Source organism: Falco peregrinus, chromosome 3, assembly GCF_023634155.1.
Source record: "Falco peregrinus isolate bFalPer1 chromosome 3, bFalPer1.pri, whole genome shotgun sequence".
NCBI lineage: Eukaryota > Metazoa > Chordata > Aves > Falconiformes > Falconidae > Falco > Falco peregrinus.
This window is the reverse complement of record NC_073723.1, coordinates 93,199,491-93,226,143: the sequence shown is the minus strand read 5'-3', so window position 1 is coordinate 93,226,143 and position 26,653 is coordinate 93,199,491. Positions and strand designations below refer to the sequence as shown.

The 26,653-nt window shown below is 43.7% G+C and overlaps 1 protein-coding gene across 4 annotated transcripts in view; it reads left to right on the top strand.

Moving 5' to 3' along the window:
• SLC22A23 (solute carrier family 22 member 23) overlaps positions 1–26,653 on the top strand; it is a 113,736-nt gene that overhangs the window by 50,928 nt on the left and 36,155 nt on the right. The window lies entirely within an intron of this gene.

The window sequence follows — 26,653 nt, the reverse complement described above, 5'->3', positions numbered from 1 at the left end:
GAGAGACATCAGCAAACTGTGATCTTCAAGTCTATTTGATTGCAAATGAGAAGGAAAAAACCCTTAAAAAAACACAACAAACCAAAACCAAACCACAACTACCCAAAAAATAATAAAAAAAAAAAACAAACTAAAAACTCCCAAATAAACCACTGTGTGTGGGCTGACTGTGGGTTTGTGGGGCTTTTGCTTGTAGCTGCGATATATTTATATCTGTTTATTGCCATATAGTTGGCGTTGTGAAAAACTGGCGTCTTACATACAGAATTACGCAAGCCGTTTTATCCTGAGCCCTGTTTTTAATTTCCCATGCCTCTTTTATTAGTAATTGTCATGTACCTGTGAGCAGAGGGGTGACATACTGTAATATGTGAAGTAAAAGCAACTGCAGTAAAATCAGATGACTGACAGTAAGGGGGGAGTGCAGGGAAGACAGCTTGCTTGGCTGCCAAATTGACGAGGCATGTTAGTTGACTGGGCGCTTTTTCTTCTGTTTTACTTGGTTTTAATTGTGATCGCCTGGCTGGGCTCTGTCTCTAGCTGAAGTGTTCATTACTTATGTTAGGTAGCACTCATTTCTTCAAAGTAAATGCTTACAGCCACTTGTATAAGTAGAAGGGCTGGGATGGTCAGAGGGCTGAAGCAGCTCTCCCACAGGAGAGTCAGGATGAGAGAGTTGGGGATGTTCATCCTGGAGAAGAGAAGGCTCCAGGGACACCCTGTAGCCACCTTCCACACTACCTGAAGGAGGCTACAGGAAAGGTGGGGACAGACTTTACGAGGGCCTGTAGCAATAAGATGAGGGGTAATGGCTTTAAGCTGGAAGAGGGTAGATGTAGATTAGATACTAGGAAGAAATTCTTCGCTGTGGGGGTGGTGAGGCACTGGAACAGCTTGCCCAGAGCAGCTGTAGGTGCCCCATCCCTGGAAGTGCTCAAGGCCAGGCTGGATGGGGCTTTGAGCAACTTGGTCTAGTAGGAGGTGTCCCTGCCCATGGCAGGGGGGGTGGAACTGGAGGGTCTTTAAGGTCCCTTCCAGCCCAAACTGTTCTGTGGTTCTACAATGTCTGACAGACTGATGCAGAAATACAGGTATCAGACTGGTTTTGCCATGTTCTCCGTAGTCTTCTGGGCATCGTCACACACAACCATTATTACAATGTGCACTGCTGCTTCAGGTGTTATTTTTATGGTGTTTAAGCTTCTTCTCAGGTGCTGAGATGAAACTCAGTTTGCTAGTTTATCTATACCGCTAAGCCTTTGGAAAGAATGGGGAGGATATTTTGATTCGCTTTCATTTTTACCCTGTGCCAGACTTGAACTGATCACCTGTGACAGTATAGAACGAACCTTGCAGAAGTGCAGGGAAGAAAATTCTTCCTAGTCTTGTGTTCGCAGAGCTGAGAGTGTTGAGCAAACAGGCTTTCAAGGATTCAGCAGAGTTTATAAGTAGTAAGTATGAAGTGTTTTTTTTCCAGGCACTAAGTACTGCATAATTGAAACTTTGTTAAATTGTTGAACCAATTTATATAGCCTTCTCAAAAGCAGGGGTCAAGCTTTCTTGGCACAGGCAAACATTTAACACTTCTTTTTATTTAATCCAAAAAATCTTTCCTGCTGGCAGCCAAATTGCCCATGTCATTTTGTGCTCTGTGCTGCCAACACATTCTCCCTTCTCCGTGGTACTTACCTCATATAGTACATACTAACTGCAGATTTTTTTCTGAAATATCAAACCAACTTGATCTAAAGGAAAAATAATTTTATTTTTAAGTAATTGTAGCTTTCTATACATTTCCTATATTAACTGATTCTGCACTCGTAAGACCAAATCTGACACTACAAGTAGCTTTCTTGGGAATGTGAGAGAAGAGTCGTGAACAACTTGTGGTAACTGTTAGGACTGGGTGGACATCAGAGGAGAATGTCCACCCTTGCTGCACCAAGGCTAAAATATGGATCTTCTTAATGGACTGGTAGTTAATTTGGGGAGTGCAGATCTAAACTGAACTTTCTGGATGTAGTTCTTTCAGGCAAATTCCGTTGCTTACTCAAACTGGTGACAGTGTATGTTAGTGTTAATCAGAACCAAGCCATTATAAGCACGCTGGCAAGTCTCCTTGGTGTGCCGAGAAAGCCAGACTGCTTAGTCTTGAAGGTGTGACAGCTCCCACGAGAGCACTGAGCATTTCCATTAGGAGTGTCCTTTCTCTGGCTTTGTAGTTTAAAAGCAGCTCTGTAGCTTGTCTCCTGCAGCTGTGTCAGGTGGAGACTTGTCTTGTGGAGAAAATATCCTGAATAAAATCTTGCCACATGGTTCTAGCACAAGCCATAGTCAGAAACAGCACTCTAGATTTCCCAGCTTTACCTTAAATGTTCTGTCTCCAGGCCAAGATGCTTGTTATTCCATGTAACCAATCTTTTTTAAGCTTGTTTTCCTAAGAAGATCAACTGATGTAGCTCATTCAGCCACTGTATCCTCCTGCTTGCTTCAGCATTTTCTCAGTTTCCCTCTTCTCCCTTCACTTTTGACCAGTTTCAGTCACACAAAAGCAGACCAAAAATCCTGAAGGTGCTCCTCAAGGTGTAGGAAGGATCTGGCATGGCTCAGGCTTCGTTAGTGGCTCTGCTTACGAGCAGCTTGTTTGCTCTGGCAGGAGTCATCCAGAGAGAGGAGTAGGACTTGAGGACCAGCACAGCTGAGATGGAGGAGAGGAGATGCCTGCCTTTCTCTAACTTCCAGTGGAGGCTGAGCCTACAGACAAGAAAACGCAGGGATGTCCCGAGTACCACTTGCACCCTGGTGAACCATGGATCCCTTCTGGGGATTTGGTTCAAGCCTGGTTTGTTTGCAAGGCCCTTTGCCAGCAACAGACCACAATCTTGGCACAAAGCTCCCTCAGCCTCTTCTCTGAAACCAGTTCTTAGCAGGCTTGAAATTTAGGAACTCAGGAGGAGGAATCAAAGAGGAGATGCATCTGGAACTGGAGAGGTCAGCAGGCCTGCAGGGCAGGGCACGGCGGAGTGGCTGCCTGTTTTGTTTCAGAGCAATGCTGTCCCAGCAGCTCCAAGATGCTTGGCATTTGGCACCTTCGGTGGGTGCTCAGCTTCAGCTGAAGGGCAGGAGGAGGGGTTTGCATGGGTTTTAAGAGTAGCTAGCAAAACAGGTAAAAGCTTGTATGGCATTTAAGCTTTGCTAGCCATTGCCAAGTTTCCACATGTTTATAACATCAAGTGCTCCCGTAAACAAGATGTCAGCCCACACCCTCCTCCTCGGCCACAGAGGTTTCACATAAAACCCTGTGCATAGCTCTGTGCAGCCATGGTAATGACTGATCTAATGACTCTGCAAACTAAACTCTAATTTTCAAGCCTCGTTATGCAGCTGGCAGGGCTAGGAAATGCTTGCGTGTCTCAAAGCATCCTGGACAAACTGCTGTGATGTGAGAGAGTTCCCATTCCTGGAGTGGAAGAGCCCACTAAAGGCAGCTGAATAAAAGGAGAAGTACCACAGCCTGGAGGTGAAAGGAAGTGTCCTCTCCTTTTAGGTTAAGTAAGTAGATGTGAAGCTCTGAGGCTGGCGGTTGTTCCACCTTGGTTCACAGGAGGCTTTACTGAGACCCATGCTGCGCAGGGCTTGGGGCGTTCAGCTCACTTGAGGTCTGAATGTTTGAGATCTGTTTGTCTCAAACAAAAATTACAGCAGCAAAATATGATTTCAATGTGCCAGAATGTTAAGGTTGTGATTTTGATGATTCAGTAAATCTGGATTTACGATGGCTTTTGTGGGATCAGAGGTACTCCACAGCCATGCGGGTTGGTAGGTTTATTCAGTACAGTGTCACTCTGACAAGTTCTCCTTTGCATGCACAAGAACATGTCATGGCTGTTCCCCCTGACCGACCCCAGCAGGCTTTGATCAGTTCTTGTCCATCTGCCACTGTAACCCTGCAGGTCGGGTATTGCTGTCCTGCCTTGGAGAGTTTTGTCCAAGTCCTGTCCACCGTTGGACTTGGCTGGCTGCTATAAGAGAACTGTAAGCGTTTCTGGATACCTGACTGTGGTGTTGATGCTTTTATTTATTTATTAAATATATTTTTTTATTATTTAAATTTTATTTTTAAACTTAATAAGGCTAAGGGCTGAATGAAGCAAGGTCTGAAGCCTCTCTTGATATCTTTTAATATGGCTAGTAACAACCATCGACACCTTTAAGCCAGAAAACCTTCCTGTATCTGTAATGGAAGGAAGGGCAGAGCAGTTTTAAAATGCAAAGGCCTCGAACATTTTGTCTGTCAGCCAGAAGGGCAAGGAGTAGTTGGTGGCAAAGGGGGGAACCGAAGAAGGAGGGTGCTTCACGTAATAATTTAAAGTGCAGTGAGTGCTGGTTGGTGCCTGAGGTGATCCCTGCTGCTGACTCTGAATCCCAATTTTGGATCGTATCTTAAAGCAGGCAAGATATTTGGTGTGGAGAACATCAAGGATTTGGTTATAGATTTTACTTTATTCTTGCCTTCAGACAGCAAGGCTGAAACCCTACCTTAAAGTCAGAACTTAATTATTTAGGATGCTTTTTAAAAGGAAGTAGGTGGTCACTGGCTGGTAGTAATTCAGATGTGTTGACTTGTAATTAAATATAGTTTCCACATTCATTTGGCACTGTTCCTGGAGAACTGGGTGGGTGCATGCTGTACACATGCTCACTGGAGTAGTTGTAGGGCTCTGTGTACACATGCTCAGATCACTGATTAATAGTTGGTTTTTCCGTGCAGTTTGTGCCAAGCTGCACTTAGATGGAAAGTGGAATTGAAAAGCATCAACATTGTTTAAAGACTAATTATTAGTGAAGAACATTTGAACAAGCTCTTGTTTGTCTTCGAGCAAAATAGAAGTTTACCAACATATGGTTTTGTTCTTTAAAGTTACCCAGTGTCATTAAACTAAAGAAGCATTGTGGCTTTTTGTTTCTGGTTACCACATCCTTCAAGATTTTAGTTATTATAGTAGATAACATAGTAGGTACCAGAGGGAAGAGAAGAATAAGCTTTCTGCATCCTGAAACTTCCCCACTGCCACACCTTGCTTTCAGTGGCAATAGTAATATGCTAATTTAAGCAAACTTGAATTTACAATCCATCTTTCACCCATTTGGGGAAAACCGTAGCTGTCAAAAGCCAAGCTAGACCTTCTGCAAACTCTCGTTTCAGAGCACTGGTCAACGGTTTCTGCAAGCTCAGTGTCTGACTTTCTTCAAAGCTTTGAGAAGCAAATCATTGTTTGCTTGAATGCTGTTTTGAATTAATTTAATTTTTTTAGAACTAATTTAATTTATGGTAAACATACTGTGATTTCAAATGCAGAATTAAAAAGGTTTGATTAAGAGTTTCAAATAGGTCTGATTTTCATTCCAGCTGTAGGAGTGCAGAAAGGAAAGTGTGATTTGGATTTGAAGGGTTCCCCCCTCACTCCCTAAACTGCCACCCACCCCGGCAGCTTTTATGTTTGCTGTTAACCTTTTCTTAAAATAAAAATCAGGTAACTGTCATACCTGAGCTATCCCCAAATGAAAAGCAACAGGCCTGAATAGGTTTTCTAGAAAGGAAGGTTAGTCCTATATATTGCAGTGCAGTACTGGAGGTAAAAACTAAGTAGCAGGGAGTATGTCCAAAAATAAGGCAAGGCTTTCTTGGGCTACCTGGTATGTCCGCAATGCACTTAACCCGTCAGCAGGTTAAAACCGAAGCCTTTCAGAAACTGCTGGTCATGTCGGAAGAAGTATCTCTCGCCCTGTCTTGGGAATGCCAGGGTCACTCCAGGATGGGGGGTGAGCAACAACAAAAACATCTTTTATTGCATTTGACTTTCTAAATTTATCTGTGTTCCCTATCTGACTCTTGTAGCGTGCGGTAGTTCTTGCACCAAGGAAGACTGTGTATTTGAGTGATGTTTGCGGGGAGACTGGTACAAGTCTTCTGTCAGGAGTTTGGGAATGAGAAAGGTCAGTATGTATCTGGATGGATGGGTGCACAGTAAGGGAAGGAAAAACAGTGGTTTAAGAAGAAAGGATAAGGATTTTTTTTTTTTTTTTTTTTAATTTTTATGAGTTGGATTTCTCTGGTGAAAAAATTCAAGTGGTCTGTCATAGGAGTGGTTCCCATTTCTTCATTAACTGTACCTAGATTTTTAAATTTTTTTTACTCTAATTTTTTTGTGATATCTAAATGAAACTGCAAAGTCAAAGGTCACAATAGTACCATGAGCTTACTTAAGTGCATTTTAAGACTTCAGCAGGCTTTAGCCATCATTTAAAAGCATCTCTATCATTGGAGCACAGGTCTACCTTGCAGTCACAGTGGAGACCCAGGTGTTTTCAGGTGCTAGAAACAACTTAGCCGTAGCTTTAAAAATAGTACGTAGAGTGGTAGGTAAGTCTGTGTGGACCTCCGCTCCATTTAAATGTAACAGAAGCAAGAAATGTCTGGGGTGGATGGCATTTGGCAGTGGGAAGGGGCTGGGTGCCAGGCTGCTAGGGATGCAGCTCCTTTGGAAGGGAAGACTGGTCTCTGAATGAGGATGCTTCCCTTTGCTCACTCCATGGCTCTGCTTGGTGCAGAAACCTGACATGCTGCCTGGTTTTGGAAATAAGCAGGACTGCACCAGTGAAATAGGCAAATTGTGTATTTTGGGTAGTGTCTCTGAGGTTGCCCCTTAGGAAGAGAAATGTCTTTAATTCCTTCATAGCACCATTTGTGTTCCTTGATTTCCTATGCAAAAGACATCCTCCATCTGGTTCTCAAGGAAGAAATTATTCCTCTCCAAACACACAGTCACTTGCCTGTGTGTGCTTATGAGACGGAAGAGAGGAAGATCTTACCCTTTGCAAGAGCAATCCCAGTGCAAAGGAGACTGGCCTCTCCGAGAGCCCTCTGATGGTGCCCACGGAAGCATATTTCAAGTGCACGCAATGCCCAAGCTAGGTTTGGGAGCACACAGCACCTAACAGCTAACACAGAAGAAAATGGGAAGAAGGATGGGAGGGCAGGTCAGGCTGCTTGTTTTGAGGGATTATTTATTAAGCGTCAGATCTATGCTTTTGCATTAGGAGCAGCTTTGGCCCGGACTACTAAGCGTGTAACACAGTGGACTGGTATGCATTTTTTTTCTAATGTAAGATATGAAAATCTGCTTTGTTGCCAGCATTGTAAATGTACTAAGAAATTGTTTCTCTATTGCCTCTCTTTGTTTCATTCCAAAGATGTTAAGGCCCTTAGTGCCCCAGGGTGTTATGGTCGCTCCAACACAGACGTACGCTTTTGGAGCTTGTACAGCACTTTGTAGCCAGCTTCTTGTGGGGAATGTGCTGCAGTCACAGAGGACTTAGTTTGTTAGCCACAGCTTTGCTTAATCTGATCCCATATAAAGTGCATTAGGGCTTGGGCTTTGGGTCTTCATATGCTTCAGTGTATGCCTTATTATAGTGATAAATTTTAATTCAAGTAATGTGTGTGGAAAATACTGGTACCGTAATATAAGACTCTCCCATGATCTTTTAAGTGCTTCATCTAAAACTGTCCTATAACATTTGCAGACATCATTACTTATCTTAAAGCTTTATAAAAACCAGACCTACCCATCCCATCTCATCTCCATTTGCACACATCCTTGGAAATTCAGTGCTTTGGCTGCTTACCTGCCAAGGAGTGTGTTGAGGACCGTTTGTTTTTTTGCAAACAGGAGTGTTTCCCCTGCCATGCCTGTGGTGCTCTGGTGACAAATGTCATTCCCCAGGGCTGCGTGGCCAACCAACACCAAATCCCAGATCCTCCATGGTGGGAAGCATGTCAGCTGGGACTCAGACATGCTGTATGTTACAGCAAGTTCAGTACTTTGAATCTTTCTGGCATAACTTGACAGCTTGCTGTTGAAACTGGTAGCGATATGCAGTGTGGCAGGTTTAGCCCCTATCTCTGGCATTTGTTTTGTACTTTCAATTAGAGAAGGTGCCTCTGATTGCTGCCAGCATCTTCCCATCCCTGTTCTCCCTGTTTTGCCTCCGGCTCCCACTCCCACTGCATGCTCTGTTCCCTGCACAACCTGTATCACCTGCCCGGTGTCGAAGCAGCCCCCGGACCTGGGGAAGGGATGAGGGCCCTCAGTGGGCTGGCTTCCATGCGGATACCCCAAACCACTGTGCTAGAGGGATGCTGGTCATTGCACCACAGGTGTGTAAGGCTTCTTCCACACAACCCATGGTCAGATCCAGTGTGTACAAGGTGCTTTCAAATGTGTGCTTGCTGGAAGGACCACAGACCCCTTGCTGGGGGCTGCCAACCTCTGCTCTTGCTTTTCATTGCCTAAAACATACAGTAGTTTTGTGTGTGGTTTGGGGTTTTTTTTAAACCAAAACAAAAACAACCAACCAAACAAAAAAAAAATCTTTAATGCCAAAATAATCTTCTGTTCTCCCTGCAAAAAAAAATTGGATGAGGGAAGAAGTTCACTTAAGTGAATAAATGTACTCTGCTTTCCAGTAAAGGGGATCAAATAGTGTGGGTGTCCCAGCAGCGAATAGCACTGGTGAGTGCAATCACACCCCAGAGAATTTGGCAGTTAGCTGTTTTCAGCCATGTTTTTAATCAATATGATATTTCTAGTTCTGTCAAATTCCGAATGAAACCATGTCTCAAATATTCCTTGTTGCTATCAACTTTTAACCGTCTGTAATTTAGCAAACTTCCTTCAGCTGTTGCGGGGCCCAACTTGTGAATCTTGTGGAGACTGGATATTTTTAATCAACCTGCTTTTTTGGAGAGTGACTGCAATGGAGGTCAGCTGTGTTACGATACTGGGACTGAAGCATATCTAGTTTCCTCTTTTATCTGAATTATTATAAATCATTCCCAAAATCCACGGGCCAGTTGCAGTTGCCGTGCTTGAGACAGAAATGTCAGGAGATGAAGTACTCTTCCCTCCAGCCCATCACCTTTCTGGTAAGATGTGAAGGAGAAACCCAGATCACTTTGGTGAAGGAGTATCACAAGCCACATTCTCACCTAGGTAGATTCCCCATCTCATTTCAGAGCAAGGATCCTTTTATTTAGTTAGTTTTCTTATTTGCTGCTTTCTTGAGCTGGAGTAAGGCATCGCCCTAAGCAAACAGAATGCGACTGCTGTTTATTTTGAGAGACAGTACTTGTGTTAGGATCCTTTGGTGATACATGCTAGGTATTGTAAATATGGATAAATATTAACTGACTGCATAGGCTGCAGCACATAGTCGTTTAGTGGTTTATGTGGGAAACCGTGGAAGGTAGAGGCTGGAGCAGAGAGACCTTCTACTGTTTGGTGTGAAATACCTGTTGGTGAGAGGTATAATCAAGAGAAACACATTCTTAGGATGGTTGGCTATATGTTATACTCTTGTTTTAATTAAGTGTTCTGTAACCCATGGCGATGCTTGCCGTGGTATAACTGTTGATTTGACTCCTTTAACATTGAGCATGTTTTGTTGAAGTGGAAATAGTGTGGTCAGTGGCTAAGTGGAAGCATAGAAGCACCGGGTTTAGGATATGTTGTTGCATGGACTGCAGGAGTGCCTTTAATGTAAGGCTCTCCTGCTGGGAATACATTCCTTGGCTGAAAATGTTGATTTACAGATGCTGTCATCACATTAATATCAATATTAAAAATAATGTCCAAAGTGGTTCTTCTGAGGATTGTCCTGATCTTAGCCAGTTAAGTGTCCTACTGTTCTGTTTCTGTCGTAAGGAAATATAAAATGCAGGTGTTTTTATAACACAGATTTCCTATTCTTTTCTGAAATAAATTGTGCCTTCTATGAATGTTTCTAGGAGGTTAATGAATAATTGACTACTGAGAAAAGAAGATCCTTTTAATAGGCAATTGAATCTGGTGTGATGTATGAAAATTAGTAGGTCTAGCTTTAAAAGTGATGTAAATAGCTTGGTGTGGATATACAGTATTTAGACATAAGGATGTCCTTATTAGCATCAATTCCAAACATTGTTATTTATTTTACATGCATCTCCAAAGAACTTTGATTCAGTTTTCCAAACAATGAAGCTTCAGGTTTGTGTATTTAGGACCTATACTTGAATACAGGGACCCTGTTACATTATTCGTGTTTAGGTAAGGGAGAGGATACCGAAAAGCAAATGTGATTGTTTTTCTTTTTTTTTCATCCTCCTTAACATTTTTTCCCCTTTTTTTTATGCTTGTGCAGACATTTTTTGAAATTGAAAAAACAGCTTTGAATCTTTGTATCTGCTAGGAAGGAAGAGCATGCAATGAGTGTGCAACGATTGTTAAAATGGAGAATATTTTACAGTTGTTGCTTTGATAGTTGATTTTCCGTGTTAGCTACTGATAAGTCGGTAATAAATCAGTGCAAGCCTTGCATGCCTACACTTTTCCAGAACTTGGATATTTTTTGCTCCCTGCTCTCATCCATGCAGTGAACTGCACAGGGAGTTTTCCTGTTTTGAAGAAGGATTTGGAAATGAAGTTGCTGCCACACTTCAGATCTTAATCTTCTTTGCTGTTTGCAGTTGATTCTTTGCCAGTCAGCCAGGTCAATACTAAAACCAAGCTGTGCTGTCTAAAAGCCAGAAGCTCCGTCTATATCAGCATTTCCAATTTCTCATATCTGGAGTTCAGAAATTGGCTATAAATTGAGTTCCCTGAAAGGGAGGAAGGTCATGAGTTAACAAGGCTTAGCCATCTCCTTGCCAGCCTGCTAGTGAACCCTGCTGCCTGACCAGGGCTGAGCAAGGCAGGGGCTGAAGGTTTGCCTTGTTCCATTTCTGTGCTACCTGTGTTTGTCTTGTCCTTTTGGGAGCTTGCGTATCACTTTCTGTCAGTCAGAAGTGAATATATTAATGTGGTTAGGATTGTCCCCGGGTGTTTGATATTTTACTATTATTATTTTTTAATCTCTTTGTTACTCTCAATCCCTCCCTCAATTCCAGATCCCCTAAAAAAAAGTCATGATTTTCTTTAGCTTTGATTTTTGTTTATGTGGTTATGCAGAAACACTGCTGGTGATACCAGCACCGCGGTGGAGATGGCAGCCTGACAGTAACTAGCTCAGCAGTTCTCAGGCTTTTAAATCCTCAGCCTTTCGGTATCCATTTGTTTCTATTTTGAAGGTGGCTTGCCTTTTAAATGAGTTTATTTTAATCAAATGTATGTGAGTACATGGATGAGTTGTGGATGTGTTATTTTTAGCCCTACAGTGTCAGATGCAAAGTGATCTGAGCAACAGCTTCTGGCCAGGCTGAAAGAAAAACAACCTCAGTGAAGGTTATGCCTATAGTTTAACTTCATGTGGGCAAAGGTGAGGGTGTGTGTTGTCTGGATTTTGGAGCGAGGGAAACTGGTAGTGAAACTGTTGGAGGTTGGTTGTCTGTTATTGGAGTACCTAACCTCTGTATTTAATTGCAGTTTACCTGCAGGCAGTGAATGCTGTAAATGCAACTAGTGGGGCGAGGGCAGGGGAGTGTATTTTAGCGTAGGACAGCTGAGAGCTGCTCGTCTCTTGCTGGAGAGTGAAACAGTGGGCAAAAGCTAGCTAGCTGCTTTGCAGTTTTTTTCTTCATGGAAACATAATTTTCCATTTCACCACTGGTGCCCTTGTTTAGTGTAGAGCAGGCAAAATAATAGGACCCTTCACCTCTTACTGCTCTGAGACTTGGCGGTATCTGCACTCTCCCATACCGCTGTGCTGCAACTGTGTACAAAGTTGGGCGATTGCTGTGTGGCTGGGGCTGCGCCTGCAGCTGGGATTTCCAAGGAGAGAGCAATGTGCTGGACTGCCAGGGCTCAGCAGACCCTGGCCTTCAGCATTGGTGGTGGACCCTGCAGGGCGGGCAGGTACCTGGATGGTGGGAGCAACCCTGCAAGAACCACACCAAGGCAGCTGCGGAGCAGAACTAGTGCCACGGAGATGCAGTCAGCCCTGCTCTGCCTCTCAAAGCTGTGTCCGATGACCTGCAGATGGACCTTCAATCACTGCAAGGGAAGACTGCTTTTCTTCTGTCATTCCCTCACATTTCTAATTTATCTGAATGTATAGAAAGGCATCCATGTTCTAAGATTATTTATGCAAATAACAACAAAAAGTCTGTTGCTGGTAGCAGGGCACTTAATATTTCTCCTGGTTTAGCGTGAGTTGATGTTAAGACAAGAGAAACCTGTGTTGCTGGTTCTTCACTTAGAGATATTACCTATATATCCCAACTGATGGGTATCTTTTCCTGCATTACAATGAGGACTGCAGAGTCACACATTTTTCACAGGCAGATTCTGACCTATTCAGGCATGCCTGTAAATAGGCACAGATATCCCAAGCAACGTAAAAACTTGGAATGACAAATAAAAGATAAAAATAACGCTGTGAGTTTTTACATGCTAGAAAACCTAATGATGTATTATGCTGGTACATGGACACAGAGAGAAACTGTGGTGACAGTGATTTTGTGTGCGACAAAGGAACACAGCACGTAACTAGTCTGGTCCTGGCTCACCCTGAGCAGAGGTTTTTCTACCAAAATGGTGGTTGCAGGGGCTGAGGGGTTTTGACGTTTAGAGTTATCGCAGCATCGTAGGACAACACAGCACCAAATAACTCTTCGCAAGCACGTTCCCTTTGAGGCTCTGGCAGGCTGGGCGCTGAGCAGAGGTCCAGCATCTCGCTCACCTGCTAGTGGGTCAGGGTGCTGTGTCACCCAGCGCTTGTGAACGCCCGGCATTTCCTCTCCTTTGGGCGAGAGCTAGAAAGGAAGGTGGTTTATTTAGAAAAGGTTCTTTTTGTTTACTTCTTTCTACTCTTACTCTTGGTAGAAATTACATTCCTCCTTCTGTGTGAAACATCTGCCTAGAATATAAATGTGAGGAAGTGACTGAAGAAATGGCTTAACTTGTTTATCATGTAATTTTGTAGAAGTTCTATGTTTTATCATGGCTTAGTCATGTAACCACATATTCCTGTTAAAATAAGGAAATAGTGACAATAACAGAAGCTCCTGTTCTTAGAAACCTGAGCTTAAACTTGCCCCGGGGCAAGGCTGGTGTGCAGTGGGGCCAGCAGTGCAGCAGGGGTGTGCTTCATGTCTGCCCATCACTCAGCAGCCACCTGGAGCAGCCCCAGCACCCAGTGGCTCCAGCCTGAATCCTGTTTTCCAGGATTTCCAGCTCTGGCCATTTTTTTTAGGTGAGAAAATAGCGAGTGAACGTTCCCCATGTCTGGGAGCATTGTGCAAATGGGCAGGGATGTGTAAAGGGACCTGCTCGCCGGCTGGTTCCCGACAGCTCGTGCTCCAGGTGAGACTCGTGGGCATCATTTCTCTCGCTTAAATCTGTGATCCTCAAATCTCATTGCTCGGAAGTTCCTTCAGGCCCTTGGCCAAACCTGGAGCAGGCAAAAATATTTTCCCTTTAAGACTGCGCTTTCAATAATGAAAACTAAAAAGAAAAATAATAAGGCTGGTTTTCTCACTCTAGTTCCTAAATGGGATAATATGTCTATTCCACTTAGATACACAATGGACGCTTTTTGGTTTGTAATTTGTAATTTATTTTATTCTGTAGGACCTGTAGTTCTGAACACTTTTGCTCTTTATTTATTTATTTTTATCACTCTTTCCTGTTACTCCTCATTTACTTATTTATTTTTGCTCTTGGCTCAGAATTCCATATGCATCCTAATTATATAGCCCTCTGAGCTTTATCATTCATTGACCAAACATCAGAGTTCACTGTAATAAATATGACTGTTTTTTGGCGGCACTCTCCACATGTCTTTCATAGCTGAAGGATTTGCAGCACCTCCAAATGTCTTTAATTTTTTTTCCCCTTCAAATTTTGATTAGAAACATCACTCAGAGGAACAGTTTGCATTTTCTCTGCTTCTGTAATCATATATAAATGTAAGTGGTCATAACTGTATTTTTTCAAATTCTTTCTCCACCTTATTTTTCAGGAAGAACAGCCCTAACAGATGTAGCTATGCTTAGTTCCCATGTAAGCCAGAATGCTTTTTGGATATAGCTCTTCACGTGATAACTTAGTAAAATCTGGATGTTAGGTACAAGGTGGTTTTCCTAATTGGACTGTGCAACTTTGAAGCCAGGAATCAGTTCCTCCTTGTTCCCACGTGTTTTTGAGACAACAGCTTGTAGGTTTGTGGTATGAATGGTCTGGGGAACAGCTCTGCCCTCCTTCCCTGGGGATGCTGTTCCCTTGAGCCATGTGCCAATGGTAAGTGCCTGGTGCTGCTCTGGAGTCTCGGAGCACGTGTCATCTTCTACTGTATCCATGGTTACCTGGGTTGGGAGATGGTCATGTCCCTAAGATGTTTCTGTGGTGCTTGTGCCACAGGGGATGCGTACCCCTGTGGTGCATTCAGGTTTGCTGCGTGCCAGCAATACTGGGACCTGGAGAGGTGCTGGTGTCCAAGCCCTGGGTGGGGGTGCCAAGGACCCCTTGTCACACTGGGAAAGGCAGGATCAGCCACAGAGACTTTTTCTCCCAACATCCAGTATTTTTCTCATGGCTGGAAATTGTTTATTTTAGCACATTCCTTTAAGTGGTTGCATACAGTTATGAAACAAATCAGTGAGCTGAAAACTGAGCTCAGCTGTCGTACCTTTCCAGTTCAGCCCCTTCTTACCTCTTTACTGGCTCTGCAAGAAGACCCAAAGGAAAATTTGGAAACAGTAACTGAATTGCTTCTGTTGTGTCAAGCAACAGAGTGATTTGTTCATAGCTCAGTGTAGGAAGGAAATCTGATATGATGAGATGGGGACAATTGGTCTATCGTTTTTCCCATTCCTCCATGGCCACCATCTCCTTTCTACCACTCTTCCTCCCCTCTCCCACCCCACCTACATGTTTCTCTCTTTCTACAAAAGGGTGGTAAATATAGCAGGTTTTTCTGATGTATCCGAAATTGCTCCCTGAGCGAGGGAAGCCTAACGCTGCATGTCATGCATCTCTGGTATGCATTGCAGGCATAGGGAGTAGCATGTAGAAGTCATGTTGCTGTTTGTCCTGTAAGCAATGTAAGTATTGCTGCACAAACATACAATTAATCGAGAAACTGCGTGCTCTTTGCATTTTTCTTCACAGTTAGTAACAGAACTTACTACAGAGAGAACCTCCCAGAAATCCCCTGACCTTAAGAGCACATTTGGCTGTACCTAAGCAAGGTGAGGTCTACACCAGGCTCTGCCAGCTGGTCTCCTAGGCAGTGTTGCGTCTACTCACAGGTCTGGTCTCCTTTGACTTTGCACCTTCAACAGGTACAGTGAAGCACCACTCAATAGGAACAGCCATTTGAAACACAGAGGATCACATAGAGACACTTAAGAATTGGTAAGAAAAGGTTAACAGTCATTCATCTCCCAAGGGGTGGGTGCAAGCACATATCTTTACAATTTTAGCTGTAGCTGTGATGTGTACAATGTTTACTAATGTTGTAATCGAACAAGTAAAATCTGCTTCCGTGAACTGCAGCTGGATTCTTTCCAAGGAGCTTGTTTTCCTTTTAATAATTGTGTTATTAATTAGATCAGCAAATCATTGTAGTTTTGTTTGGAACCAATCAGCAGGTGTTGCCATCTTTGAATGCTTTGGTAAGTGGTTGTTTTCTTGAAAGAGGTCTTTCAGTGGAGAAAAGCCACCCTCCTCTACGGGAAGATGGCTTCTGCTCAGGGAGATCGGTGTATTCCCAGCCTACTTGCCAGTCTCCACAAAAGAGGATATTAAGAAAAGTGAGCTTTCTCTTTTTCAAAGGTATTGTAAAGCAACAGTAGGTTTTCCATCCATTCAGCAGAAATATTTAGCTCTTACCGCAGTTTTATCAGGTTGTATTAGTCTTATACCCTTGTGAAACTACATATTCTTGGCTGTGAGATGCTCTTGAACAAAGCCACTCGATGATCCTGGGAAAACTTTGTATCCCGGTGGATGTTTTCAGGTGGTCTGGTTTGGTCCTTTGCACAGCATTTACATGGAAATATGGAGTGCTGGAGGCATTGTAATGCTGGCTGCCCTTTTATTGGTCTTCGCCCTCAAGTCAGGCTTTACCAATCCAAGGAATTCAGTATTTCAGGCGAAGAACTTTTCACAGATGGTATTTGTGAAGATAGCAAGGAAGAAATTTAAGGAACGTTTAAGCTTTGGCAATTACGAGACCGTTTTAATTTCATACATGACAGCAGCACATGAGAGGCATTCCACGGTGCTCACCTCTGTGCATGCTACTACAGGTGCTGCCCTCCTGAGTTAACCTTGGCTTGCAATAGAGACGGGCTGGAAAGGGAATGCTCTTTCCTTGACAAGTTTTCTGCCCTCGTACTGAACTCGCTGAGTTATGCTGTTTGCTGTGGAGCTGCCCACAGACCAGCCACGAGCAGAGCCCGCAATACAGAACGCTCCTCATGCGCAGGGTGGTGGAAGGTATCCTCTACAGCGCACAGTTCATGTATTTAATATAAAGAATAAAAGCCTGTAATTAAAACCTGAAGATTTAATTTTGAATAAAAATTACGATAACTTTAATAGCTTCAGGAAGCAGGGTTTTTTTCCCAAGGTTGGAAGTCGTATCTTTTTCACTTTAAAAGCAGTTGACAGAAAAGAAACCTTCAGTGGTATTTTGTTTTTCCCTTGGAACATTTTTTTTTCCCCTCCCTTATGGAAATGTTACTTGGAAAATAAAAGCTCATTGGGAAATGGAAGAGGGAAAACTGTACTACTTCTAACTGTGCATGGGCTGCTTTTATACCAGAAGGAGTTTTCTACCACCTATATACTATCACAACCTCATTTTTCATTTTTTGTCATCATAGATTTAAAATTAGAGGAGACACAACTGGGGGCTGTCCTGCTTATCCTATTCCGGTGCAATGGTTGTGAGTGCTGTATGGCACAGTCCTCTGGTCGGCTGGGCATTCCCGTTCTGCCTGCCTGCCTGCCTTTGCCTTCCCCAGACCTGTGTCAGGCTTGACACCGAATTCTGGAGACAGAGGATTATTAATGCGAAAGTCACCCCTTAGTTTGACCAGCACTTCCTTCTCCAGCAAATGCACGTGTTGCTAAAAGCATCCAAAATATAATGACTTACTGGCTCTGAATCCCCCCAGTTCCCCTTTCACAGCACATTCATGAAACATTTATCTAGAATCCCTGGCATGAATCTTTAAAAACAAGGATGCCCTGTGGGCCAGCTGTGTGACAGCCTTTCACAAAGATGCTTACTAATTGCTTTTGATTAAATTGCATTTCTGCTGGTCCTTGATGCATGCTTTCAGCCAGCACTCTGGTACTGTGGGCAATCCCCGATGCTGGTGATGCCACCTGAGCTATTCAGGTCCTCTGAAATGGCACAGGGTACTGCAGGGCATCACCCAAATGTCTAGTGATCACCTTTGACATCAGAATGGGGAGCAGGGAAGAAAAAGGAACTAGGGGGTTTTGCCTTTACAATTGTATATTTGTGTGTGTATATATATATATAAATATATATATAAACCAATTGTATTTATGAGAGTTTAATAACCAGCCACCCAAATGTTTGCTTAGACTCCACGTATGTAAGCCTTTGGAGGGCTTGTTATTCTGTTGACACAAGCTAAAGGAACAAGATGCTTTCCTGGGGTTGTGCCGCTGGTGTGTGATCCTTCAGACAAGCCATCCTCCTCCAGTCCAAGGGCAGGTGTGCAGGGCAGGCAGTGCTTTATTAAGACCCTGGGAGCACCAAGTTCATTTCTTGGCCTTCCATTTAAAGGTTTCCTCTGTGCTTGTCTTTTCTTGCTTGGTAAGCTAGGCTGCAAACAGCTCGAGGCTCCCATGTCAAATTCTTGTTAGCAGCGTGCGGTTCTGCTGGGAATATGCTTAAATCTGAGATCCGGTGCATTTATTCACCTGTCCAACAGTAGCACAGTAACAGTGAAAATCTCTGGCTTGGAGGAGCATCTCATGTGGGACCAGTGCTCGGGGGGGAGAGGGGCTGCCCCTTGCTGCCCTGCTGCCTCAGTGAGCAGGGAAACATTTAATAAACCTGAAACAAGGTGTTAGGCTGTTATTTCTTTGTTCTCTCCTTTTTGAGAACTGTCATCCATCTGGAGGTTGCAAACTGAGATTTAGAAACAGCTGCTGTTGGAATATCGTTTGCCGCTTGGTTAATTAAGAGACTGCCATGCAGATTTGTGGCTATTGAATTTCTTCTCTATTCTTATTTTAAGTGGCTACGATATTGCTAAAAATTCACTAACAAGTACAGATACAGAATCCTTTCATCTGAAGCATCAAAGAAAATGAGCTACTCTGATACCTCTCACACCGGTTTTTGTTTCAGCTGCTCTCATTCATTCTTGTCAAAAAGATGCCAATTGTGATTTAGATCCTGCCAAGAGAAAAGGAGCCAGCTGTTGTAAACAGCAGAGGTGTTCAATTTGCAAAATATTCCTGTAATCATCTGTGCATTTTCTTTAGAGCAAGCCACCTTTTTGAAACAAGGAAGAATCCAATGTGTTTCTATGCAGTCTTAGTTTTGTGCAAAAATAAACCAATATTTATATGGGTTTGGAGAGTCTCTTAATGAGGGGTAGGAAGTTAAGGACTGGAGGTGGAGGAGGAATGTATATGAGGACATATGTCATGGCAAAGCTTTTTAATCACCTTTTAATTGCATTTAAGTCATCTTTATTCTGAAATTGGTGTGTTCTGTATCTAGCAGGTTTTTATGCTTTTTGTCACTGCTGTTCAGGTTTCCAGGGGCATCCTCCCGGTTTTGTTTCATAATGCTGCTATTCACATACAGGAGCTGTCATCAAAAATCAGTGTTGGCTGGGAGCTGCTTATGGCAGCAGTGGAGATGCTGCTGCTTTTCTCTGCAAGTAGGATAGATGGCAACTGCAGTACCACAAATGTGATTTAACATTTCCTTGGTTTTGTTACTTTGTGAGTGGCAGGCAGTACGGTATGTTAAATGTTTCTTACGCAGTCGGCTGTTGTGTAAGACATTGTTTGTCTTGTGCAATGTAAAGCTCAGCAGATACGGATACTATGGGATGAACAGAGGAGTGACGCGTGCTCCCTTCCCTGCCGTTGATGCTCCCTGGGAACCAGAGCCCAATCGCAGGCATCACTGCGTCCCACGCAGTGGTCATGCAGCCTCTGCTCAGGGTCTCCTGTGCCTGGAGGAACCGAGCTCACCCTTGCCCTGTCCAGCTCCCTACTGTGAGCCAGCCTGGCCCCAGGAAGGGGCTCAGCTGAACGTACATGGTGCCAAGGCGGTCCCCAGCTCCTGCAGCTGCATTCGTGGGGGGGGGTGGATGTTCTGCATCGAACCTAGGGTGGCTTGATGTGTGCAGTCCAAACCCTCTGCCTGTGGGGAGAGTTCCTCCTGAAACACCCTGACAGCAATGCAAGGGCTGAAACTGGCATATTACTCATTTGTGCCTTACAGGAGAGAGCCAGGCATGCGGAAAGTATCGAGAGGGAAGGTTGTACCTTGTGTTTTGTTTGGGTTTTGGACGAGAGGTATAGCCGTGCTTACTTTTTTCATGCTACGCCTCTCTATGCACGTTGTAGTGTTCATGGCAGTAGAGGCTAAGTAGTGTATCTAAAAGGTATTTTGCCTAGCATCAGTTTTAGCACTACCCTGGTACTTGCATACCAAATGAATGTCTGATCCAGTTTTGGTAAGAAAGATATCTGTTCTGGTTAGGTATCTGCCTATCTGATAGCTCCATCCGGTAGATATGGGTTATCTGTGCAGGTCAGAAGTGAAGAGTGCCACCGCACATCTGGTGGTGTCGTGCTGTCTGCCTGCCCTGGAGCCAGCCTGACAGCTCTGTCACCTCGGGTTGTGTCAGTGCACAGACGAGTGATTTGATGTACATTAAAAGCATTAATTAGATAAAAATGGTGGGCTAGCACGTGTTTCAAAGAACCCCTCACCAAACCTATGATGAGTAGAAAAGTATCTTTGAAGGAGCACCTATGTCAGTTCGTAGATCTATTTTAGAGTAATTTCTGTCCTGCTGTGCTGTTGGGGAAAATAATCCCATTTTTATTACTCGACCCATGGAGGTTCAGTCTATTACTGCTTGCTTTGCTTTGCAGTGGATTGGATTTCTCCAGAGAGGAAATTAGATTTTTCCTTCCTTTCCACTCTGTCTCTGTCCTGTGCTTACATCAGTTGGTGGCTGTCCATGCACTGCAGCGATACCCTTTCCTTCCACGCGCTGCTTCGTTTGCTGTTCTCTAATAAACTGTATTTACACATGGTGCTTTCCACCGTAACTTCTGGTGATGGCAAAGATGATCAAGAAAATGTGCTCCGTGTCTAAACTCGGCCAGAAGTGAGTGCGGGCTTAACCTGGGCCATTTCAGCCGGCGCTGAATCAGAAGTGTGCTGATTTGGGTGAGGAGTGTAAATAGCCCGTGGGTAGGGCTTTCAAATCACCTGGAAATTTAGGTATATAAACAGATATGCTGGGATTTATTTATTTACGTCTCCCCCTAGCAGCCAGCTAGGCTTGTCTGGGAGTTTATTAATAGGTTTTGCTGCAATTTTATCTTGTCGACTAGCCACAAGTGAGCTCGCGGGCCATGTTATTCTAGGAATATCCAGTGAGATGATCTGTTTACAGCAGAGGGCAAATTCCACGGAGAGTGCTGAAGGAAGAAGAGGCCCCCGAGGTTCGAGAGAGCTTGGTGGGAATTAGGAAATACAGCAGCTGTGGGGACAGGGTCACCTCCCAGCAGTCTTTAAGGATCACTGTGATGGAGGTGGCAGAGCACATTGTGCCAGAAGGGTCAGCTTGGGGAGCACAGCAGTGGTGGGACATGCTGGAAGTGCTGAATAGCTTGAAAAACTAAGTGCTCCGAGATGTTTTTTCTTTCCTTTTGTGCTCTGTTGTAAAGCAGAGTCCAAATGCAAAATCCTGTCTTAGGGGCACAGCCTGCACGTTACTCTTGACTGAGCCAGCAGCTGCTGGGGCCAAGAGGCAAACAGCCCTGGTGTTTTCGGATGCCAACACCCCTGGGAACTTCAGGTGTCCTGCATTTTACACCTAAAAGCTGTGTTGCCTGAGCTTTCTTCTGCTCAACTGATAATATGGGCCTTGTTCATCTCAGTCTGATTGTTTTCCTTCCTTTTGGGATAGGGGGACATCTTGAGGAGTCCTTACAGGGAGGGAATTAAGAGTGTTGGGTGTATGGTAATATGAAGGAAACTGTCAAAACTTGTGATTATTTTTTTTTAATATATATATATATATATAATGTAAAACTGTGAATGTGAGTCTAGAATTAGATTGTCTCCTCGGGGATTTCATTCAGTGGGAATGCTGTTGCCCAGACTTCAGGTGCTTTGTCCTGGCTATTTTCTCCAAGGGATACTCCTATATAATTACAGTCTTCATGTCTCATAGACTGAAACTGGGCAGGGAGAGAAAACTGCAAAGGCACAAAAAGCGGTTAGCTTGTGGTTTCTGATGGAGCTAGCGCTTGGGCTGCGGTGCAAGAATTGCTTTGTGTTTTGGGACTGGAGATGGGTGAGTGGATGCTAGAGAGTTGTTCAGGCAGTGTGATTTAACCTCTTTTTCTTCTTGATATATTATTTGCAAATGACTTAAAACTTCTTTTTTCTTTTTCTTTAAATAAAAGTATTTGCTGTTCATCCTTGTGCAAATATCCTGTGAGAATAAATGTCAGTCTTTGAAGACAAATGAGAGGGTTTCTGAAATCTGAAACCAATTATTTGTTAGCGGTGTGCAAGTGTAAAACTAAGTGAAAAAGGATGGGATGTGGCCCTTAATCCCTTCATGGCGATGACAGGTCGCCCAGTGGGGTTTGGAGGAGGTGGGCTAAGCAACGTGAGCTGATGTTAACCCGGTGTTACTGTGGTCCTCCCCCGTCTCCTGTCCGTATGCCCATCTCCTCTAGGCAGACTGCTCCTTTCCACAGCTGCAGGTGGAGAGGGTGGGAGAGAAGAGCCAGCTGGAAACGGGAAAAGGCAGCATTGCAGATTTCAGGCCATGGCATGCTTAGATAATTTTAACTCAATTTCCCATCTTCTTTTCAGAAGAGGTTGCCTGAAAAATTGTTGTCAAGGGTATACCAGGGGTTTATCCATCCCAATGCCAGGGAGAGGAGAAGCTGTTAGCAAAGGCAACTTGTCCTTTCCAATCTAAAATCCATTCCGATCTAAAATCCATGTGCCCCATGTCACCAGTGCCGGTTGCATTTGCAGTGGTTAACCAGTTGTCTGACCCATGGTTTTCTTGTGCCTTTCCCTGCTGATGCCCAGGGACAGTGACCTCCTGTGCAAGGGAGCAGCTCTGCATGTGGTGGGGCTGAGCCCCCATGGCATTGCAGAGGCTCTTCATCAGCTCCCTCCTCACCCATGTCCCAGCAAGTCGCAGTGCTTGCAGTTGTACAGCTGGCATGGCCCAGCCACAAGCCCTCCTGGCTCGTCCGTGTGGCCCATGCAGCTTGTGAGGCATGCTGGTGGGAAGAGTGCCCTGGTCTCGCTTGGAGCAGGCGCTCTAACTCCACCCACCATCCCACCTGACATATCAATGATGTTGGGATCTTCCTAAATTTCACCAGTCACACCAAGATACATGAAGGAGCCCTGTCCTTTTCCATAAATACCAGCCATTTTGTTCAGCTGTTGGGGACAATTGATTTTGCTGTGGAACACAATCTAGAGCACTGTTGTCTTCTGCAAGCTATTTCTACATTTCCAAAGACTATAAAAAATAAAGCAAAACCTTTCAGGCCTAATGGCTCTTCGCAGACACTCCAAAAATGTGTGCAGGTCTGAGATGTGCCGTACCTCATCTCCCTACAGCCTGACTCCAGAAACATCTTCCTTTCTGCTCTGCTCTGCTCCCTGGGTTCTTCCAGGCACACCTGTATCCAGGTGAGGTGGCACAAATGGCATGCACCAGTTCAAATGCCATATGGCTGTAATGAATTGGTTTGCTGATGTTTATATGCAGCTCCTTTATGGCAAAACTGCAGGTGCACTTGCAGAAGGGCCTCCCAGCGCTTCATGTGCTCTGTGGATGGGTCTGCTTTTCCCTCTGAAGGCTTGTTCAGGTTTTCCCTTCTTCCTAACAAGTGTCCCAAAGGATTGTGCCACAAGGGGTTTGTAGGGGGAGTAAGGGAGGAAAAATTAATCCCTTTTAAAGAAAAGTAACTTCAGTATTCCAAAACCTGCTCAGGAGATCTTATTCGATCCGACTCACTGTGGTCTTGTGGTGTCCTCTTAGTATACCAAAACCGTTGGTTTGAAAGTACTTTCCTTGAGCTTTTCCTTTGTCACTAGCAACAGCCAATATAGCTGCTACAGTTCTTATTCCCTTGGTTAATGTTTGAAAAGATTTCTCATGGAATTTCTAAATAACTAGATAAGAGATCTTACAGAAGGACAAAGTGATTTTTTTTTTTTCCCAAAACGGTCTCTAAGTAGGCAGATTTGCACAACCATGCTCATCCTCTTAACGCATTTCATTCCTGCATGTTCTCACACCCAGGCACTCTCAAGGTCCAAGGTGTTTGTCCGCATGTTCTGGCCAGGATCATTTGTGTGACACAGAGGACAAGTGTCAGTGGCTGCTGTGTCCTCATCACATCCCTGAGGTTGTTCTTGGCAAGCAAAAATGAACCAGCTTGGAGCTGCTTTTCATACCATTTAGGCGTTGATGATGTTTACAATTTTTTGTTTCATTCTTTTTTCTCATCCCTTGTAATTCACAGGCAAACTTCATGAATTTTGGTTCTTTCCTCTGCCCCCATAGTCTTGATATTTTATGACTCTAATCCTGTTCTTCATCTTCGTGACAACTTGCCTGCAGGTCACGTTGTTCCTCCTCCTCTTGTTATTTGAATGAAATCACGGGTAGGTAGGATGCAATTGGCACAATGGGCATGTGCCATTCCCTTACTCCATACTCTGCCCACCCTTCTGGTGCCTGCTTGTTTGCTTGCTTGCTCTTGCACACGCATACGCTCATATACACACACGCACACTTTTACTCTGCCTTTTTTCATCACCGTTTTGAATACTTTGAATACAAATTGCTGCATGCAGACTTGCAGAGTAATGTGTCTGCCCCCAGTACTGTTCCTTCTGTGCCAGAATGTGTCTGCCCATCCTGCATGTCAGTAGTGGGGTTACTTTTCTGTGCATCAAACAGCCACCAGAAATTTTTCAATCCTTTGTAAGAAGGGACGTAGTTCACGCCGGCTCTCCCTGCGCCAGGTTTGCAGGCTGTGAAGCTGCTGAACGTTGATTTGGTCATTTCTGCAGCAGAAGGGCATACGGGATAGGGTCCCAAAGGAGGAATTCTGTGCTTTGTTTCTGCGTTTCCCAGCCAGAGGTGTATGCTGTGCCATGAGTCTGGTGTGTTCAGTGTCTTGTGATGCCTGTGGGGCCCAGGTCTGCATCGCACATGTGGTAAGACAGTTGCTGTCAGGCTGGGTCGTACTTACAGCGTGTTGGAGCAGTTCTGGCAGGGTCCAGCTTCTGCGCTTGTGATGTCTGCTGTTGCTGGGTGTCTATTGATGGTCAGAAAGTCTGCTTCACATGTCCCAGGCATGCCTGATTTCACTGCCCAAGTGCTGCAGGACTGCTTTGCATGCAGGTTTCAACTTGCCCAGACAACCACTTGCCCGGGACTTACAGAAATTAGGCATCTGAGTCGGATCTGCTGCTCCCACTGTGTTGCACAGAGTAGAAATGCTGGACAAGGAAGCAAAATCCTTTCCATGCCTGTTTCCTTGCCCAGACAAAATTTTTTCAATTAGAGCAAACGGATGTATCCAGAAGGGGTTGGTATTGATGGTGATTTCCATTATTTTTGTGTATGACCAGAGTTTGCTCCGCACTCTACAAAGTAGTTGAGGTAGAAACCTTTTCAGTGAGTGGGATCGCAGGAGCTTTTTTACTGAATTTGCCACGGATGGATAAAGCTGATCTCTGTCTTGTAGTGATTTTGTCTGAGTTAGCCATTTATCACACAAACTGGGGGCCTCGTGCCTGGGTGTGTTGTGGCAGCAGCATCAGCACCAGCAGGGCGCGAGGTGACTTCCCTGGTGCTGGGGAAGGTGGCTGGCTGGCTGATAGATGCTTGCTAGAAACTGCAGCAAAGGTTTTTGTTGTATAAAATTGATACCAGAGATGTCGGAAAGACAGTAGGCTGTCCTAATATGAAAAACATTTCAACTGAAATGTGGTATTTCACATACGCAGAGTGCCTGCTGAGGTCACTCGGAAGCCATGCTCACCCAGCTATAGGAGGGATTATTTTTTTGTTTTCTCCAGCTTTTTTAGAGGAAAGGGTAAAATTGATCATATGCATGGGATAATGCAGAGACGGAAATAGATGCTAAACAATCTCTGAAGTTATTTCCTTTCTATACAACAAATAACTGCTGCATATAGTTATGTACTGTGCACCAGTGCCTTAATGTAACTTTATTATTTGGACACCTCTTTCTGACTTTATATAAAAGTTGTTCTCTTGGTTATTTTTTTTATCTGATATTAACCTAAGCAATTCAATTGAAATGCCAAAGCCTTATGTATCTAATGCAGACTTCCCGTTTCTATAGCAACAAAACTCATCCTTGTACTTAATGAAGGAATATTGGAATGTGAGTAACTGTGGCTTTAAGGTTTAGAAAAACAAACAGAACTGCTTTATATTTGAAGATTAGAGCAATGAAACGGAAGTGACCTCTTTGCTTAGAACAAAAAAAATCACCTAGGCTTAGGATACTTCATTAGTAAGAATGAAACCATATTAATGTCATAAGGAGCTCTGTGTTTTAATCTTGTTTTTCTAATTAAAATGTAAAAGCCTTTTATAGCAAGTGAGAATCTTTGAGGGTTTTTTTTCCCTGCCCTTTCTTTTCCAAAGCTGCTGTGTTTGTGGTTAAGCTAATGAAAATTTGGGCTGCCTCACAACAGATTCTTTTTCCTTCTGTATTGGCAAAAATCCATCAATAGTTTTTGTCATTGGCTGAAAAAAAAAAGGGGGGGGGGAGGAATGTGTGGTGTTTAATCCTGCATTTTGATCCACAAGCTAGTTCCTGGTCAACTAGTTTAAATCTGTGTTACAGTGATAAATGCTGAACAAGCTGCAGATGAGAGAGTGAATGAAGGAGCAGTTGTCATCTCTTCCTATTAGCTTATAGCTTTTCAATTACAGTTTTAACAACCGTTAAATTCTAATTTAAGATAACCCTAGGAAACAACCCAAGGAAATACAACAGTGCTGACAGCAACATATCATGAATGTTTATGAGCCTATATTTCTGTATCAGCATGCCGATAAGTACTACACATTTGTGGCAGGTTTATTGTGCTTAATTATTAATCTGTAGAAGTGAATATGGGAAAATGGGAAATATGAAATAGGGGCTTCTATTGCAATCTTACTGGTGACAAAATTGTTTGAATATATTTCCACAAGGCAGTCCAATTTTTCTGCTATTTCTTGTGATTTTTTTTTCTGGGGGTTTTTGGTGGGGTTTTTTTGTTATTTTGGTTTGTTTTTTTTTTAAAAAAAAAAGCTGTCATTCTGATAAATTCATCTTAATTTCTGAGGACT